This window comes from Zingiber officinale, chromosome 4A (assembly GCF_018446385.1).
Source record: "Zingiber officinale cultivar Zhangliang chromosome 4A, Zo_v1.1, whole genome shotgun sequence".
Taxonomy (NCBI): domain Eukaryota; kingdom Viridiplantae; phylum Streptophyta; class Magnoliopsida; order Zingiberales; family Zingiberaceae; genus Zingiber; species Zingiber officinale.
In genome coordinates, this window is record NC_055992.1 from 156,182,765 (window position 1) to 156,202,276 (window position 19,512).

At 35.5% G+C, this 19,512-nt stretch overlaps 1 long non-coding RNA gene and 1 pseudogene across 1 annotated transcript; one reads left to right on the forward strand and one right to left on the reverse strand.

Annotated features, from left to right (window-relative positions):
* The first annotated feature begins 1,997 nt into the window (after nt 1-1,997).
* Nucleotides 1,998-2,416, forward strand: LOC121973828. The gene is made up of 3 exons (XR_006109775.1): nt 1,998-2,056; nt 2,157-2,258; nt 2,354-2,416. It is a non-coding gene; the product is annotated as an uncharacterized LOC121973828 (long non-coding RNA).
* Nucleotides 2,417-14,696: 12,280 nt separating this feature from the next.
* LOC121971809 lies at nt 14,697-18,022 on the reverse strand (annotated as a pseudogene).
* Nucleotides 18,023-19,512: the final 1,490 nt, after the last annotated feature.

Consider the following 19,512-nt stretch of genomic DNA (forward strand, 5'->3'; position numbering starts at 1 on the left):
CAAAGCAAGAGTTGAAGGGTCAATATGCAATGCTTATCTAGTAGAAGAAGCATCTTCTTTCTGCTCATATTATTTTGTTGATAGTGTGCAAACAAGACATCGCAGGTGTCCTAGAAATTCTGATGATGCTTGTCAGTCGATAGATCCATCTATGCTTTCTATTTTTAAGTTTCCTGGTAAGTTAATGGGTGCATCGCTTGCTAGATGGTTAACCGAGGAAGAATATCATGCTGCAAGAACATATATACTCTTAAATTGTGAAGAGGTCAAACCATACATAAAGTAAGTAAACTTCTTAAATCAAACAATTATCCTTTGTTTAATTATTTTGCTTGATATCCCAATTTTAATATAATTACTTATTTTCTCAGCTTATACGAACAACAATTATATCTCCAAAATCCATCAATTGGTGCAACTGAGATAGCTACAAAGTTAGAGACTGAATTAGCATTGTGGTTTCAAATATATGTAAGTTAGAAAATTTGTGAAATTTTTAAGTTCATGTTTATTAAGAAGTGTACTAAGATATATGTTACTTATTTTTATAGGTGAAAGATCGTAGAATATCAAATGTGCAAGATGATAGGATAATGAATATTGCATCAGGACCCTTTCGTAAAATAAAGGTGTATTCTGGTTACTATGTTAATGGTCTTAAATTCCACGTGGCACAACGAGATTCACGAAGATTAACTTATAATTCTGGTGTTTGCGTCAAAGGATATGTGGACAACAATAACACTGAATTTGATTATTATGGTAGACTTGAAGAAATCATAGAGATTGAATATCTTGCATTACCTATAAAGAGCTGTGTGTTGTTCAAATATTTATGGTATGATCCGACCCCAATAATAAGTACCAAAATACATTCAAATTATAATTTAGTTGAGGTTAATGCAAACAAAATATTCAACAAGTTTGAACCTTTTATTTTCAGGATACAAGCGGGTCAAGTTTTCTATCTTGAATACCCTACGAAGAGAAGAAAATCTAGTGAATGGTTGTCTGTTTGTCGAATCAAGTCTCTCTCGAGCATAGAGATGCCGAACACAGTCACTGCTCAAAACCATGATGCATTTCAGAATAATGAAGTGGAGATATATTCAGTTGATTTACAACACCAATCTACTTCTCAATTGCTTGTAGATGCTAATGACATTTACGAAGAGATGGATGATGGGGAGATGTCCAACAGTGAGGATGAAGTTGAACTAAGCTCATCTAGCAATGAGGACATAGAAACTGTTAATGTTGACTAGTCAGATGTTAATGATGATTAAATATTAACATTCTTATTTCCGTCAGTAAGTAGATTTCCTTAATGTTTTGTATTTATATTATCAGGTTTTTAGACCTTTTTATGATGTGTTGCAATGTTATTTTGTAGATATTATCATGGCAGAGCAGCAGGCTGTGGCACCCCGTGGCCACAAAGTCCTTATCGTTGTCGGGGACTCGTAAGTATATTGTCTTATTAATTATTCAAGTTTATATATAACATTAGTTATAATATATTTCTCATAACCTAAAGGTCTATTTTTGTGCAGGTTCACTCCGGATGGGCACAGAGTTGCCACATATATCACTGCAAAATTTAAGGAACGAGTTAGCGCGTCTGGTACTACATGGAGGCATGTAGACCAGGACATGAAGCTATTTTATTATAATGAATTTATGGTGAGTAAATTTAATATATTTAATTCACATTCTATAATATAGTTATCATTTAAACTAAATGTTTAACTTATAATTATAGAAAAGATATACTTGGGTGGACGGGCAAGAAGATCAATTTAAAACTACATGGAATACTTATTGTGCCAAAATCTACAGAGATCATATGTATTACATGAGAAAGAAGGGCACTAGGCCTGCGTATGTTTCGGAGGCGATATGGAGTGCATGGACGGTCACCTGAGCTGCAGAAAGGTGGCAAGCTAATGCCGAAAAGGCAAAAGCAAATAGGAATACAGAGCCAGGTGGCCCGAGCACCGGAACCGCTCGGCATACGTCAGGATCCAGATCTATTGTTGAGCATACCATTGATCTGGTGAGTATAATTTAAAATTATACTTTATAACAAATTTTGTATTTATTACCAACCTTGTATTGTTGAGCATACTAATTTTTTCCTTAATTTATAAATGTAGGAACGTGAGCTTGCCCGACAGCCTACATGTATGGAGATTTTTCTGAAGACCCACAAGAAGAAGGATGGGTCATTTGTTGATTCTCGATCTCAAACTCTACATGTAAGATAATTAACTTTATTTCATTTGTTCATTTATATCTTGATTAGTAATTAGTAATACATATCAAATTGGATATTATATTATTTTTTATGCAGCAAGAAATGACAGAACGGGTGGCTCAGGCATCTCAGCCATCAGCAGAGGGTGGAGAGTCACAGTCTTTATCCACCGACGATCTAAATGAGATATATTATGATGTTGTCGGTGGAAGGACAAAAAACTCCACCCTCTACGGCCTTGGCTCTCAGGCCAAAGTGGCATTTGATCGTTTGAGGAATCCAGTAGGCCGTGCTAGTTCCTCTTCTTCTGGTGAGATGCAGTCTTTAAGACGTGAAAATCAAGAACTGCGGTCTCAGCTGAAATCAATGGATCAGAGGATGACTGATATGGATCAGTGGAGAGCTGATGAGGAGAAGAAGAGAGCTGAACGTGACAAGAGTAATGAAGATCTCATGGCCCAAATGCGGACAATCGTGGCTTCTTTCACCCAAGCATCACAGGGATCTGAGTCACAGGAGACTCAAGATCTATCAGACGGTGGTCGTTAGCTTTTTGAGGTTTGTTAGTTCAGCTATACTTTAGTTTTTTATTTATTATATAGAACGTGAGCCTGTTTTGTTATTATAACATGTTTATTTCTAAAGGTTTTATTACTATATGTTTCAGGAGTCACGTTCAGTCATATATACATATTGGCTCTTCACTACATCATTTGCTCACTTTTTGTTCAGGTATTATTTCATATAAAATTCTTAATATATAAATATGCAAACTGTTTATTTAAACATCATTTTGTATTTGCCTTTTTACAGGATTTTCTCTATGATTTCCCGTTCTTGTATTATTGGGACTACATTTTAGTTCGGTATGTGTTATGTAAACTTGATTTTAGATATGGATATGTGTAGAATATATATTCTGTAGATTTAGTTAGCTATGGATTATATGGAATATGGTTTTTTTTGTGGATTTTATTAGTTTGTGATTATCATATGATAGATATATATGTGTAGATTATATTTGATGTAGATTATATTTGTTGTGGATTGTATTTGTTGTGTGGATATTGTATGAAACCATCGATTGTGATGGTTTGTTTATATATGTGGAAAATGTATATGGGAACAACGTATAAATGAAAATAACCTGGAATTTTTTTTTTGAAATACCGACGGATTACCGACGGAATACATTCCGTCGGTAATTATCGAACTTTTAGTTCGATGCATCACTTCGGGCCCCCCCCCCCCCCGACGGAACTTCCAGATCCGTCGGTATTTACCGACGGAACTTCCAGATCCGTCGGTATGTACCGACGGAACAGGATGTTCCGTCGGAGATCTCCGACGGAAAATGTTGTTCCGTCGGAGATTGTCACCTCAATCGATGATGTAGAATATTGTAATTATACCGACGGAAAGTATTTTCTGTCGGTACTTTACCGACAGAAACTTAATTTCCGTCGGTATAAAATACCGTCAGAATTCTGTTTCTGTCGGGAATAGAAGCAGGCGGTTATTTTACCAACAGAAATTATTCCGTCGGAATTCCGTCGCTATATGTATATAGCGACGGAATTCCGACGGATATTTCTGTCGGTAATGTTGGTTTTTTTTGTAGTGTACATCCGCTTTATCAAAATCGATTTCCTTTGTTTGTCGTTGAAGACTCTATTCTTCTAATTCGATTTGCTAAACTCTTAAGAGGCCTGCAAAGCTTGCTTACTTGCAATAGTTACCCACGGGTACGATATATTTGAATTTGTTTTTTTTGGCGATTCGAGGGAAGCATATGTCAAAGTTTTTTCAATATTTTTTCTAACATAAATCTTAGTATTACCACAAGGTTTGGTGGTTGCTTTGATAGTCACATTGCAATTGTTATGGTCGAGGGATTGGGCACTACGGGAGACAACGACAACAATTTGAGGCTTGACGGCTTGGGAAGAGGATGGAGATGGTAGTGAGAGGCGCAATAGCGATGTGAATGACAAGAGAGGTTAGAGGAGAGACAGAAGGATTGAGAGATGAAAGGAGGAAAATAATAACTTGTCATTGCTTAATTATTTTCATACTCAATGAGATGTTTTTTTGTAGAGATTTTTTTTTTTTTTTACAACTCATACTTAGTTTCTTGTTTTCCTTTTACTTATTATAAGGATTGTCTATTCACAAATTCTCCTCCTCCTCCTCCTCCTTATCATTGTTTTAATTGAGAACATGTCTTTAGGTGTAGCCAAATCTTTAAATCCTTTCACGGAGATTTTCCTCATTTGATTTATCTGGGTCCACATTGCTGAGTCTATCTCAGGGGATCTCTTTTCCTAAGAAAAAGCTTTCATTTTAACTCAGGGAGACTGATTCCTTTGCTTCAAGAGTCTGAGTTTTCCCTGCTTCTTAACTTTTAGGAGATGGACTTGGTCCATATCATACATTTACTTAATTTAGTTTTTTTTCCCCATCATTCATTCATCCTGTTAAACCCTGAGATTCATGGTATGATTGTCTAGAGCAATAAAATTGGAATGTGATTCTGAAGATATTTTTTGCTGTGTTGGTTAATTGTGTTACTAAAATCTGTCGGTGTAGCGGAGCCGGCAAGAGGAGGGTGAATTGTCTGTACAATAAAAATACCCTCTTCATTTCTTTCAACTAAAAAAATGCAATAATAATAAAAAAATAAACTAACAAAAATAAAGAGGAGACAGAGAATTTAACTTGGTTACAACCCGGGGGTTATTAATCCAAGGCGATGAAAAAGTTCAGAAAGATCTCCTTCTCTGAAGGCGGAGAAGTCTTTTACACACTGAAAGCTCTAAACTATTGCTATGAATTGAACAGTGAGTTGATTGATCAATTTCCTAGCTCCAGGGGCCTTTATATAGCTCCTGGAAATCTTATCACCAGTGTTGAAGACGCCTCCAAGAGGGTTGAGGGCGCTTCCAAGCAGTTTGACCCGATAAAGCTCTATCCGGTTGCAAACGGTCACGAAGACTGGGTCTGAAGCGCCTCCAATGCCCTTGAAGACGCCTCGAATTGGTCTGAGACGCCTTCAAGGTGATGGAGGCGCCTTCAATGTTGAGGGTGCCCTCAATGATGTTGAGGGCGCCCTCAATGATGTTGAGGGCGCCTTCAACCTGCATGGTATAAATACTGCTTTCAACCTGCATGGTATAAATAGCTTCCAACTTCTCTTTTTCCTCTTCTTCCGAAGCTCCGATCGCTTGGGTGATTTCGGCCAATCGAAATAGGGCTCACCCGAACCCAATTTTCGGCTTTCTCCTCGAGTAGACTTCCGACCCGGCTTCTTGTCCCTCGAACGTCGCGCACGTTCTTTTCGTCCACCGGTGTACTCTTCCGCGGCTCTTTCGTCCTTCGAACGCACCGAGCCCGTCGGCTCCCTTCCCGTGCCATCCTTCTCGCTAGCCGTGTCTTTTGCTCAACTTCCTGCACTCCTAAATTCCTGCACATTTAGACACAGGGATCAAATAACAAGTAGGACCTAACCTAATTTGGTTGATCACATCAAAACACTCACGGAGTCCAACAAACCAGCTCGGAGATGAGCATAGATGAAGGCGGAGGATCATCAGAAGAAGAAAGCTACGATGAAGGGGGAGCATCACCAAATGAGATAAGTAAGGTACGTGCTCTAACCCCTACTCAGTCCTTTCAATTTATCAAAGTGCTTACGAAAGATCTAGCAAAATTGGAAAAAGAAAATGCTGAATTAAAATTAAACTTAGCAAAAGCATGCTCTCTAGAAATGTATGATAATTTATAATTAGAATATGAAAAATTGAAAAATGATCATGCATGCCTAAATAACTTTCCAAAATCAAAAATTTAAATTTATGAAAAATTGAATTGGTATATTACAAAACACCAGGGTCAATTTTTTTTTTAAAAAATATTTTTTTCTTAGAAATCATTTTGAAAATGCTGCACTTGGATTTTAAAAAACATTTTTTTACTTGATATTTATTACCCCATTCTTTTTTCTGTGATTAAAGGGGGAGAAAGATAGGTACAAGTTTAGGGGAATTTTTAATATTTTTTACTTAAAATTTATTTTTAACTTGTGTTGCAAATTCTATTGCAATCCTTATGCTTGAACGGTTAGTTTAGTAATTTCTATAAATTACTGTTTGTCTATTTTTGTTTCCCTAACTTGAACTTAGGTTGATGCACATCAAAAAGGGAGAGATTGTTGACCCCGTGGGTGTTTTGATGTGATCAACCAAGTTAGGTTAGGTCCTGCTTGTTATTTGATCCCTGTGTCTAAGTGTACAGGAACTTACGAGCGCAGGAAGTCGAGCGGAAGACACAGCTAGTGAGAAGGAGGGCACGGGAAGGGAGCTGATGGGCTCGGTGCGTCCGAAGGACGAAAGAGCTGCGGAAGAGTACATCGGTGGACGAAAAGAATGTAACATCCCAAATTTCATGATTTGGAGTCCTAAAGGACCTTATTAAAATCTAGAAATGCTTTAGAAAAATTCTAGAGATTTTTAGGAATTTATAGAATATTTTTATGCAATTTTTGGAGGTCGTTTGGTATTTTTACTAAAAGTTTCGACAAGAAAATGTCCAAGCTGAGGCTTGAACCGGCAACCCCTGACCCGAGCAAAACCCAGCTAACCAACTGGGCTAGCAGTTATTACTTGATCAAATAAGGGTCGAATTGTATTTAAGTAATAAATAGTTAATAGCAGAATAAAAGGAGAATAAAAGGCTTGGCTGGGGACTTGAACCTTGAACCTGCGGCCTTTGGCTCGGTCAAAACCCGACTGACCAAGTGATCCAGCCGTCGGTTTTGTTTAAAAAAGGTAGGAAAATTTATTTAACAAGTTAACAGAATATGGAGATTATAAAGAGGGATAAGTTGAGGAGGTAAAATCCGGAGCCCTAATTTCTCCCGACCCGAAACCTTTTCCTCCTCCTTCTCGCGGAGCGACGCTGTTCTGCTCTCACGGCGGAAACGAAGAAGAAGGCGTTATGGCTCAATCTCCAGCGCCGGCGAAGGGTTTTTCCGGCCGGTCTCCACCCGTGTGTGAACCACCTCAACGAGGGGAGCTCGGGAACACCAAGAAGCCACCGAGATCTTCACTTCTCCGAGCCCTAGAAGGCTCTCTTTCGGCTGTAAGACCAAGAATCCGATGTAAGTCGCTACTCACCTGCAGTAGGATAGTTCCGGATTTCGATTCGTTTTGGTATTCCCTTATTTGTTCGAGTTTTGCTGTGAAGCATGTTAGGGATTTGTCTGTTGCCGTGAGTTTTCAAAGGAAGAATAGTTATATTTTGTTTTCCTTACCATGACATTAAGCATGAAGAATAGAAGATATGAGAATTGAAATGAGTTTTCATTTTGGTTGGTGGCTATAGATAGCAAAACCAGGTTTAGAAGAACAAACTGACAATTTCGGAATTTATTTGTAATTTTCTGATACTTGCAACAGACTTTATATGTTGTAAATTCTATGCAGAACAATGTATGTTGAGACCTACTTGAGTGTGTTGTAAATTTTAGTTCAATCGACAGTACTGGAATTTCATTCTTTGAATGGATTGATTTAGTTTAAATTGATATGATTCATGTATGCAGAAATTAGATACAAGTGTTATTGCTAGAGCTTTGGGATTTCATTTTTATATCTAGTAATGATGTTAGATAGTGTAAGCATAGAATAAGGAGAATAGATGCCTTGGTTTTGTTTTCCTGAACTGTTATGGGATATGGGTTAAGTGCAGAAGTTGGGTTTCAGTGTTTCGGGTTTTCCTCTCTACAGTGGCTTTGTGGGAGTTTTGTTGTGGTTTTATTGTGATCTTGTGGAGGTTATGGCATTAGTTCGTATAACATGATTCAAGTTCCTATGCTAGTGTAATCCTTGTGTTATGTTCGTTAATTTCTTATGCATTATTTAGGCTCCTGATAGTTTAATTCTTGGGTTATGTTTATTAATTCGTCATACCCGATTTAGGCTCTTGATATTCTAGTGTTAAGCATGGATTGTAAATGGAAAGGATATGGTGGATCTGTATGGTTACAGTGTAAATACCATGGCCTTTCAATTCAAGCATGAAGTAGATGGGTTTTAAGCTTTAATGTGATCTGGTTTTAATTCAAAGTATACAACATAGGTTTTAATTCCAACAGGTTTTAGATCTAGTTTAAGCTTGTATGGTATGCTAATTTTGATGAGTATGACATGCAGATTTAGATTTCTAGTTCCTTTGCTATTGGAATAACATGAGCAGATTTCTAGTTTCTTATGTTATTAGATGTGCATGAGTAGCCTTCCTTCTAAAACAATCAGTTTCTAGTTTCTTTAGAGCTTAATATGCAGAATTGTGTCAGCTTAATATGCAACATGTTAGTGTGCAGATTTTTATTAAGTATTAGTGTGCAGAATTCATTTACCCTTAGCTGAACATGTGCAGATTTTTATGAGCATAGCATGCAGATTTTTATAAGTATAGTATGCAGATTTTAATATGCAGAATTTTATTAGCATAATAGGCAGATTTTGGGTTAAGCATTTCAAAGTTAGAATTTGCTTAAACATTTCAGTTTCTTTTTAAAGAAGTATTCTTTTAGAAGTATTAACAAGTATAACAAAGATAAAGAAAAGAAAGAAAAAGGCCAAGGCCTTAAGTAGATCCCAAAGTCAAGACTTTAGGGATTTTGGCACACAAGGTGCTAAAGAAAATGCCGAGGCATTATATAGAAGTATTAAAAGATAATAAGTATTTTACTTTTATCAGTGGCACTGTGTTGGACTCTCTGTCCTTGGGCTGGGCTCCCATAGTCGTCCCTAGGTTTAGATAACCTAGTAGTAACGGCTCGGCCGACGGTCGACAGTCAACGACCATAGGGTCGCCAAATGGGCCGCCGAATGGGTCGGGTCGTTACAAAAGTAAAAGCACAGTTGCCGGGCCCAAGAAGAAGTTGATTATTATTTTGAAGTACTATAAGTATAAGTTTTTGAACAAGTAAAACGAGTTTTACATAAACATAAAGTATTAAAGATTAAGTTGGAACAAATGAAATAAGTTTCATATAGTTCTGAAAATCAGTAAGTTTAGTTCTTTATTCTACCATGTTTATCTAGTGGATGAGTAGTTTTCATGTTTACCTATTAGATGAGTAGCATGATTAGATATTAGAATTACATGAGTAGATTCCTTAGCTTTTCTTTGCTATTAGTTTGACATGAACAGTTATGTTTATGCTTTATTTCTTTTTATAGCATATAGTTTCTAGTTCTTTTCGTATACATGCACATTCGTGATTTTGTGAGTTAGATAGCGCTTACTAAACAAATTTTGCTTATAGACTACACTTCCTCTTACTGCAGATACAGGAAAGGAAAAGATATAGAAAGGAAGGCGACAAGGAGGTGTTCGAAGGATGTGTGATGCCAGGACTATGGAAGCCTTGGGATTAGGAAAGAAGTTTTATTTTAGTTTCCATTGTTTTTCGCTATGTTAGGAGTATTTGAGATAGTATTTGTTATTTTGATATGATTAGGACATAGTAGAAGAATTGTAATCTGTGTGATGATTTCTGGTGTTGTTTTCTTTATTTTGGAGTTATTATACTGCGTGGTTGATTGATATGTGTTCCAGCCGCTTGTGGCTGAGTATATATTGCATGTATTGTTGAATATGGTCACCGGTACAAGGGAGACTCTGCCGAAATTTTTCGGTAGGGTTTCTATGTGATTTTTAATCATACCGGTTAAGTAGAGTTAGTAGTTAAGTAACGGTCATCCTTAGAGAATAGTAGTAGTAAGAAGGGTGGTCGTTACAAAGAACGTGCGCGGCGTTCGAGAGACGAGAAGCCGGGTCGGAAGCCTGCTCGAGGAGAAGGCCGAAAATTAGGTTCGGGTGAGCCCTATTTCGGTTGGCCGAAATCACCCAAGCGATCGGAGCTTCGGAAGACGAGGAAAAAGAGAAGATGGAAGCTATTTATACCATGCAGGTTGAAGGCAGTATTTATACCATGCAGGTTGAAAGCACCCTCAACATCATTGAGGGCGCCCTCAACATCATTGTGAGGCCCTCAACATTGAAGGCGCCTCCATCACCTTGAAGGCGCCTTAGACCAGTCTGAGGCGCTTTCAAGGGCATTGGAGGCGCCTCAGACCCAGTGTTCATGACCGTTTGCAACCGGATAGAGTTTTATCCGATCAAACTGCTTGGAAGCGCCCTCAATCCTCTTGGAGGTGCCTTCAACACTCGGGATAAGATTTCCAGGAGCTATATAAAGGCCACTGGAGCTAGGAAATTGATTAATCAACTCAGTATCCAATTCCTAGCAATAGTTTAGAGCATTCAGTGTGTAAAAGGTTTTTCCGCCTTCAAAGAAGGAGATCTTTCTGAGCTTTTTCATCGCCTTAGATTAACAATCCCCTGGGTTGTAACCAAGTTAAATTCTCCGTCTCCTCTTTATTTCTGTTAGTTTATTTCTTTATTATTATTGCATTTTTTGAGTTGAAAGAAACGAGGAGGGTATTTTTATTGTGCAGGCAATTCACCCCCCTATTGTCGGCCCAGCTGCACCAACAAAACTATTATGATACATACACTAATCTGTTTTCTGTATGTTATATACTCAATCCTTTTAGTTGTTTTGTAGACTAGTGATGCATAAACCAAAAACATTTTTTACTCCACTGAAACATTTAAATTTGAATGTTTTAGGATCTTATGCAGACAGTGAGGCCGCAGTGGCAAGTTCATTAAGATGCATTAGTGCACAAAGAAAAAGGTAACTGGATTTTACTATACTATTCTCATTCATACCATCATGGTTTGATGTAGTTTTCATATATAAAACCTATATTTACATTATATTTTTATACATTGTATCAATTTTGGACTGAATTGCAAATTATGTTATTATGGCTTAATTTGATGCTAATATTTGTTTATTATTTTGTAGGCATCAAAAGGGTCATGGACCCGATCAGATCAGGCCACACTTGGGCTCAAATCTAAAGTTAAACGAAGCGATCAAGCTTGAAGTGTTTTGGACCGTCCATTGAAGATCAAGCAGATCTGAGCCATCCGTTGAAGATCCGGCTCATCCAACCTAATGAGGAGTAGATCTGGACCATAGATGAAGATCAGTACTTTTTGATCCAGATCTGAGATGTTTTCCACTGTTAATCAAGCGTCAAGAATCTTCAGTCGTCTTATCAGAACTGAAGTGGTTTAAAAGGCAGTGAGGAACTACAGTGTTCCTTGGCTCGGCGATCTCGCGATTTTGCTACTGTGCGACCTTCTTCTTCTTCGTGACGCCGAACTCCCATTCTCCGATTCCAGATCCGTGAGCTTAGCTTCTTCTCCGACGACGATCATCAAGCTTCGGCGTTCATCTTCCGGCGATCAGAGAGCAGCCGAGGGAGGTTTCTCAGCCGCGCCTTGATTCTGTCCACCGCCACATTACCGCTCGGGGAGGTTTTCGATCAGTGATCTCCGCATCCACTAGAGCTTCGAGGGAGGTTTCTTGGAGTTTTTGTACCTTTTCCGCATCCCATTCAGCAGCTACATTGGATAGATTTGGTCGATCGATCTGATTTGCGCATTCTCAGAGTCAAGCTCTGTTTTCTTCGGTTGATGGTGATACCAGTCAGATGCGAGCTTGAGGGGAGGTTTCCAATAGCTATGAACGTTATCTGGTGATAGTAGAGCGCTTGGAGATTGCTTGTTGGGTGTTTGAGGGGAGGTTTTCGAGAGCACCTTTGTTTCGGCAAAGTGGAGAAGATTTGTTCCGATTTGGTTTGTGGAATGTTTAGGTTTTGTTTTTCTTTAACTTGTCTTTGAATTGTGTTCAAACTTTGCTCAGATCTTCAGATCTGATACCTACCTTTGCAATTTCAATTTCTGTTGAGATTTTATGTTTTTGATTCCGAATTCTTGCTTTCAAACACGGATTATTAACCTGATACTGATATTGATATTGACCTTAGTTCTGTTAGGTTTATTCTGCTACTAATGCTGATAGTTGTAGGCTCTTGTAATGTAGTTAGTAATTCTTTGCTCTGATTTTGGTCTTTGAACTTGTGATCTTGCTTAAATGAAGATGGATCAACTTTAGTTTTGATTGTTGCCTCTGTTTAAGGAGTTTATGAGTTTATCTATTTCTGTGAATGAGCTTAATTGTAGAAAACTTAACTTGAGATTTGATTGTGTACCTTGTTACTGAGATTGTATATTGTAGAGATAGGAATTGAACCATTTGATTCAATGATGCATAAAAATCCTCACTTAAGTGATGTTCATTTGGTTTTGGAAGGAAGGTGATCAAGTTAAGAAGAAAGTGATATGTAGAAAAGAATAAACCTTATCTGATTTTAGTTTGAATTGAAGAAGAGCTTAATTTGCTAAGTGAATCAATTCTAGAATACTCACACATTTATTAGTTACCCTTGGAAAGAAAAATACGACTTGGGACTTGTTGCTACAACGCTTGTATTAATTTAAATGAGTTTCAATTTTAATTAATTTGATGTGCCACGTGACATGAAAATGACTGACACCACAGTGGCAAGTTCATTAAGATGCATTAGTGCACAAAGAAAAAGGTAACTGGATCATATAAAAAATTACTTTTAGTTGCCCTAATTAGGCTGGGATAGTATTAAGTTGCCAAATGTCTAGTTGAAGTTGTTGTCAGTTGAATGTTACCTTCACTGCATTTCACTGAAATGCAGTCTTGCGTTCTTCTACCTTCAAAAAGAATTAAAAAAAAAAAGTAGAGGATAATAGTTTTATTCATGAGGATCATAGAATATTGTCAAGCCTTCTCCTTTCAGTTTTCTCATTCATTCATCACATTACTATATGATTATTCCAGATCCGGTGCTAGTTGTCAGTTGGATTGCTTCTCTTGCAAGGTTTCAATTAACCTTGTTTTGTGTGTGTATGAAGTGTTTAGGCATAGACATCATAAAAACGTAGAAAATGGTCCATTTTATAAAATATACAATTGAGAAAATTTAATATTTGGATTGTACTTAGTAATGCATGATCATGTATATTTGCTTAAGAGACATGGTAATCAATTGGTTAGAAGTGAGTACAAAACTTAAGAACCAATGCATGATGGTTCTACAATAAACTATAACTTAAGATGCGACAACAAAAATTAGTGTCTTAAATGGGGAAGATGTAAGATATGATTTTCTACAAACAACACAATAAAAGAAAGATTTAAATATTTGGTTTTTAATCTTTAAGTTTTTGGGTCTTTATTTTTTAATTTTGCATGTTAGCAAATAAAAGGGTAGTCCGGTGCATGAAGTTCCCGCCATGCGAGGTCTCGAGAAAGGATCCATTGTACGCAGTCTTGCCCTGATTTTTGCAAGAGATTGTTTCCAAGATTCGAACCCGTGACCTTTGTGGTCACAAAACAACAACTCTATTGTTGCGCCAATGCTCCCCTTCACATGTCAGCAAGTAATTCACAATTTTTTATTTTTAAATATGAATTTTGTTTTAGCCGGGCCTAAGAGGATCTTGTACCACAACACTTTAGGCCGTTTCAAAACTGAGGAGGTAAGTTTCGACATGAGTTTTACATATCAATGGCAATTTCATGACTATATTGCATAGTCTTTGATATTGCCATTTAAGACATTGCATGGTCTTTGATTTTGCCATGATGTGCTTCAACCAACTTGGATACGAGACTATATGAGCCTCATAGCAGAAAAGTGAACCAAATGTTCTAAACATCAATTTACTCACCTAGTCTAAGCCAATTTATTGTTTCTTCATCTTATTTCCTTTTCTCTTCTAGTAAGTATACGGGAATGTTAATGATGATTGTTTCTCTACATAGGATGTTTTCTTTGTTGTATTTTCACTACAAGAATCATATTAAGGGCCCTTGTTGACAAAACATGATAGATAGATGAGATTGAGCCTTTAGCTTTGCCTACTCATGCCAAATACTAATGAGTCAAAGATGTAATCGTTTGAGTTGTCGACTGAATGACTTGTGCCAAAGTCTCACTTAGTTGGCATGGGCAGTCATTTACTTGGTATTTCTAACCTAAAAGCTTTACAATGATTGATTAAATGATATTTCTATAGTGATCAATACTACAAATATCTTATGGATTGATCCTTTACAACATTCTATTCCAAATGCCTCTATGCTAAAATGTTCATGGTAAAGAAATCAATAGGATAAGAAAGGCATAACATAGGTCAATTTTGTAATCAATACGATATGAACGACATAACATAGTTTGGCCATACTAATATTTCTTTTAAATGTTCTACAATATTATTGATTAAGAAATTAAAAAAACTAGTGACTAAGGTCAATTGGAAATTTTGTTAATTATATCTTTCAACCAAAAGTGCAAATTTTATTAAACAAGTCACATGCATATATAAGTTATCAATACATATCAGTAACGTTTCATAAAACATCCAAATATGAGTTTACTTTATTCAAACATTGACTGACTATTGAGCATCCTCACACTGAAATGGTTGTCTCTAATAGTCCTCAACATGGTCTTCTCACTATTACTTATTGAAGTAGTCACAAGGTTCAACTAACACCAAAGAGATATTATCTTTCATCGTAGTGTCAGAATTGGTGTACGTATCATTATGCTTGTATATTTCTTCATTTGCTTTTGAAAGGTTGACTATTCTTTCAATCATAAGGCAGGTACTTTTGTTCGATTAAGAGACTCGTTGTTGAGATCCTTCCACGCTTTCTCTACTATCTCTCGCAGCTTCTCGCATGCAACATTTACATTTGTGTCATGCTCTTTCATGTAACTCTCCACTGTAGAGGCAGTATGATCTCTTCCTTGCTCCAGCTAAATTTTGTTAAAGTGGAATTGTCAAATATTGTTGCTAAACTATTCTACCAAATTAACGAAGTGTCTAAAATGTGTACCTCATGTGATCTTATATCATTCAAGAGTCTACTAATTACACAACAAGCTTCTGCAACCTTGGGAAAACTAGAAAGCCAGTTGAACACCTCTTTTGTTGCCACTTCTCCCATACCTACAAAAGAGGCACAAGCGACTGTAGAACTCCCACAGGAGATTAATGAATTATGCAAGTGTTCGTCAAGTGATGGCACATGTCGCTCGATACCCCACTTAGCTTCTTCAAGATAAGATATCGCTAGAGCCTTTATCTATGTAAATCAAGGGGAAACAGACTTAAGTCTATAAGTTTAAAGATTACATAAGCCATTATTGCTTTCCTATCAACATACTTCATCTTGAAGATATAGCATACGATACTTCTCATTGAGTTCCAACTCATCTTCAAATTCTTCAAAAGTCTTTAATTGCTTGAGATAATAATCTTTCAAGTATTCTGGTAAACTGTCAACAGCTTGAGGATTCCACCTAAATGTAAGAAAATACAAACAAACATGTGATCATGGTATTCACTTTTAAAGAATCAATATGGAACTTATCCTTTTACACTATTTCTTACATTTTAAGTAAGATTCGTTTTACAGCATTTAAGTCTTCAGGTTTACAGGCAATGCAACAACTTTACAAAAGGAAACAAGAAACTATTAGAATTTTGATATATGAGAAACTAACCTTTTGATTGCCTCAGTTAATAGTGTACACTCTTCCAATGTGCCATAGTTATCATAGATATCATCCATAATTGATAGCAAAGAAAATACTTTGGAGCAAATCACTCGCGCACGAGAATATTGAGGCTCAAAATATATAGTAAGAACCCAATAATAACCTTCCACAACTCGGTCACGAGTAAAACTTAGAGACTTAGCAAGTGCTAAATCATTCCACCATCTTGAAATATGTCATAATAGAAAAAAAAAAAAAAAAAAAGGTATACAAAAAGTAGTAAAACAATTAGTTTGAATCACAAATACAAATAAAATGCAAAAAACTTATAATTAGGAAAATAGAAGTAACCAATTAACATAATGTATGAAAATTAAAATTCATGTAAATAATAATTACTCAAAATTTCTATTAACTACAAAATGTTGTTTTAATTCCTTCCAAATAGCTAACTATATTTACAAATAGATATTTGAGCAAATGTGATGATTATAATGTTGGCGTGTATTAACAAACGTTGGAAAAATATTTCTAAGATGTATTTAAATTTACTTACATTGAAATTTTCTTCAATTCCTCTTGATAAAGAGATTGTAGCAAATTGAAATTCAACTTTGCAAGTTCTAATATGACATTGTTTCGCATTGCATCTTCTTGATAAATAAGTATATATTTTCGTGCCAAGAGAATTTTATTTCTTCGACATAGTGGTAACTCAAGGAAAAGAGAGACCTGCGCGGCTAAAGATTGTTCAAGTTCACTCAATAATGATACAAGTTGTGGCTTTGTAAAAGACTTGGCTTCATCAAGTATAATCTCTCCATGTGTTCCAAGATAAGACACATTATATAAGCTTAATAATCCCTTGGCATCTCCATTCAAGGAAGATATAAAGCTTCCATTGTCATCTTTGAACTTGTTAAAAATATCTGCAAGAGTGGGGAAGAAATCAATAATATGTGTTCATAAAAATTATTAGTTATTAGTATACTATAGCAAACTATTTAACTAATTTTATCCTCATTTTGTTTGTTATTAAAAAAAATAATTAACTAGGCTGGGTAACGTCGAGCCTAGGGTGACCGGCCCAGCCCCACAGAAGTTTCCCATCGGCCACTAGGGTAAATCGGAAAGCGCATGCGGCGGACAACCCAGAAGCCCAACATCCCTTAGTTGCAAGTCTCATTTGGAGGAAAAACCCTTGCAAATACGTTGTAGCTGGGAATCAAACCGTGGATGTCTGAGAGACAACTGAGTGCCCTTATTGCTGCACCATAGCCCCGAGGGCCTCTTTCTCTTTGTTATAATATGTACAAAAGCATGTTTTGATCTTAATTAAGAGAATCTTAAACCCAGGCATTGGCGACAATTTACCTTTTACCAATATGAAAACATTGGCACCTCTTTGTTCATCATTCTTCTGTTAGAATATTAAATATGTAAAATTTTCTAGCTAGCATATTAGAATTTTGTACCAATATATATTACAATATAAAAGCCTATTAACTTTCTAAGATATTGTTTATCATGGCATGCCCAATTTTATTTTATATTTTTCCAATTTTACAAATAACAACATATGTATATATAACATAATAATTTTAATCTATTTTTAGTGTTACCTGCAGATAGATGATATCCATGTTGCCTAAGCAATTGAAATCTTAGAGAAGTTTCATAAAGCCCATAGCTTTTATCATCAACTTCATAAATCAATCTTAGTGCTTCATCTATTTCATTCTCGAAATGGTAGTCCAATCCAAGCATTTGAATTGAATTAATCAAATTCATAAGTTGCAATAAGTCACTAGTGTCCTGGAACATGCCCTTTACTTGCACCTTTAATTCTTCCACTCTCTTTATCATCCTTTGAGTGGACTCCTACATAATAAAAATTATTAGATATACATCCGACAATATCTACTTGATCACCATCTATTTGTACTCAGCTAATTAATATATGTCTCTACTAACTAGATTTCAAGTTTTAAGAACTTCATGAGGAATATTGAATAAATGTGAGAAGGTTATAGATCATACCTTTGCATGAGAGAGCGAGGAGTTTTGGATAAAATAATCACCCCAAATGCTTGGATGATATTTTGATGACTTGCGAACTTTTGCTTCTTTATCACCATCAAAAGTTAGTGATTGCTTCTCCATTGTTGTTATGAGTTGTGGACTTCAGCTACCTTTCTCTCGATATTTATAAGAGCATATTTCCACTGTTCCAGATTCTTCTTTTCTATATATACATTTTCTTTTAATTTTAGGGTACTTGAGAAGGACATAATTTAAAATATTTATTGAATGCTTCTCAATCTTGACACTAAGATTTGGTTGATCCATATTCTCATAAATAAATAGGTTGTTCCTTCTATAGGAATGAGGTCCTTTAGAATCCTAACTTTAATTAATGAAACATTTTTCTGATTTTTTTTCTATGCATATAATATCATAGCCATTTGTTAATCGTGATTAGTAGTGGAGAGCTATTTAATTAATTATTTAAGTTGGTATCTTTTTCATGGAAGTTAATTAACTAAATAGTTTTAATTATGATTTTTTCTAAATTAAGTATAATTTATTTACTTCCTAAATATTTCAGATGCAAAATATCTCTAGATCTAAGAAGTTACATCATTCATCAAATAAAAGAAAATATTGAATAGTTAATGCTTATTTAAATTTAAAAGAAAATATTTAGTTATTTTTTTATTTTTTACATTGGGTACTAAAAGAACTTTAATTACTGTTGCTATGAATAGTTAATTACTATTGAATAGTTAATGCTTATTCTTCTTTTTTATTTTTTCTATTTAAATATGTATTTGGATATGTTTAATTTGATACATATAATTGTAGTAAAAGATGATTAGAGAGGTAAATCACGAGGTTAACTTATAGTCGATTGCCAAGTGGTTAGAGGTTAGAAGGAGTTTTTCTTTTCGAGGGCGTGCGTCCATCGGGATTTGATCCCTGTCCTATTGTAGTAAATTTATCACCCTCAGACTAGACACCTTAGTGGAGACTAATTTAATATGTATAAAGAAGTTGATTTGTTGTTTGTGATAGATAAAATTACTCTTGATTTAACTATAGATGTCAAAATTAATTATTAGATTTAATATTTTCTAATATATGTATTTTTTTTATAAGAACATGTGCCAAAACTGTATTTTCTAATACACGTGCTCAACAAACTGTATTTTCTAAGAATATGTTCCCAGAAAACTGTATTTTCTAAGAACATGTAACCAGCAAACTGCATTTTCTAATACACGTGCTCTTTTTTATAAGAACATGTGCACAGAGAATCTTTAGATTTACAATTTGAATTGAATAATCTTAAATATTTATTTTACAAGTTACAAACTGTCCATTAACAATCAAATTTGTGACGGAACATATATTCTGTTGCAATAAATCGATCGTTAATTGACAGATGGAATATTTATTCCATTAAATTAGAACAGAAATTTAATTTGATCTCTAATTAGAGACGGAATTAAATATTGGTCATTAATTTAGCAACGGATTAAATTCTCAGTAATTTCGGTCACTAATTTAGCTACCTATCATTTGTTTTTCTTGGCTAATTAATGGCTTGATTTGGTGCCAATAACCCAGTGCAATAATCTTTAATTGATTTGTGTTGGGTTG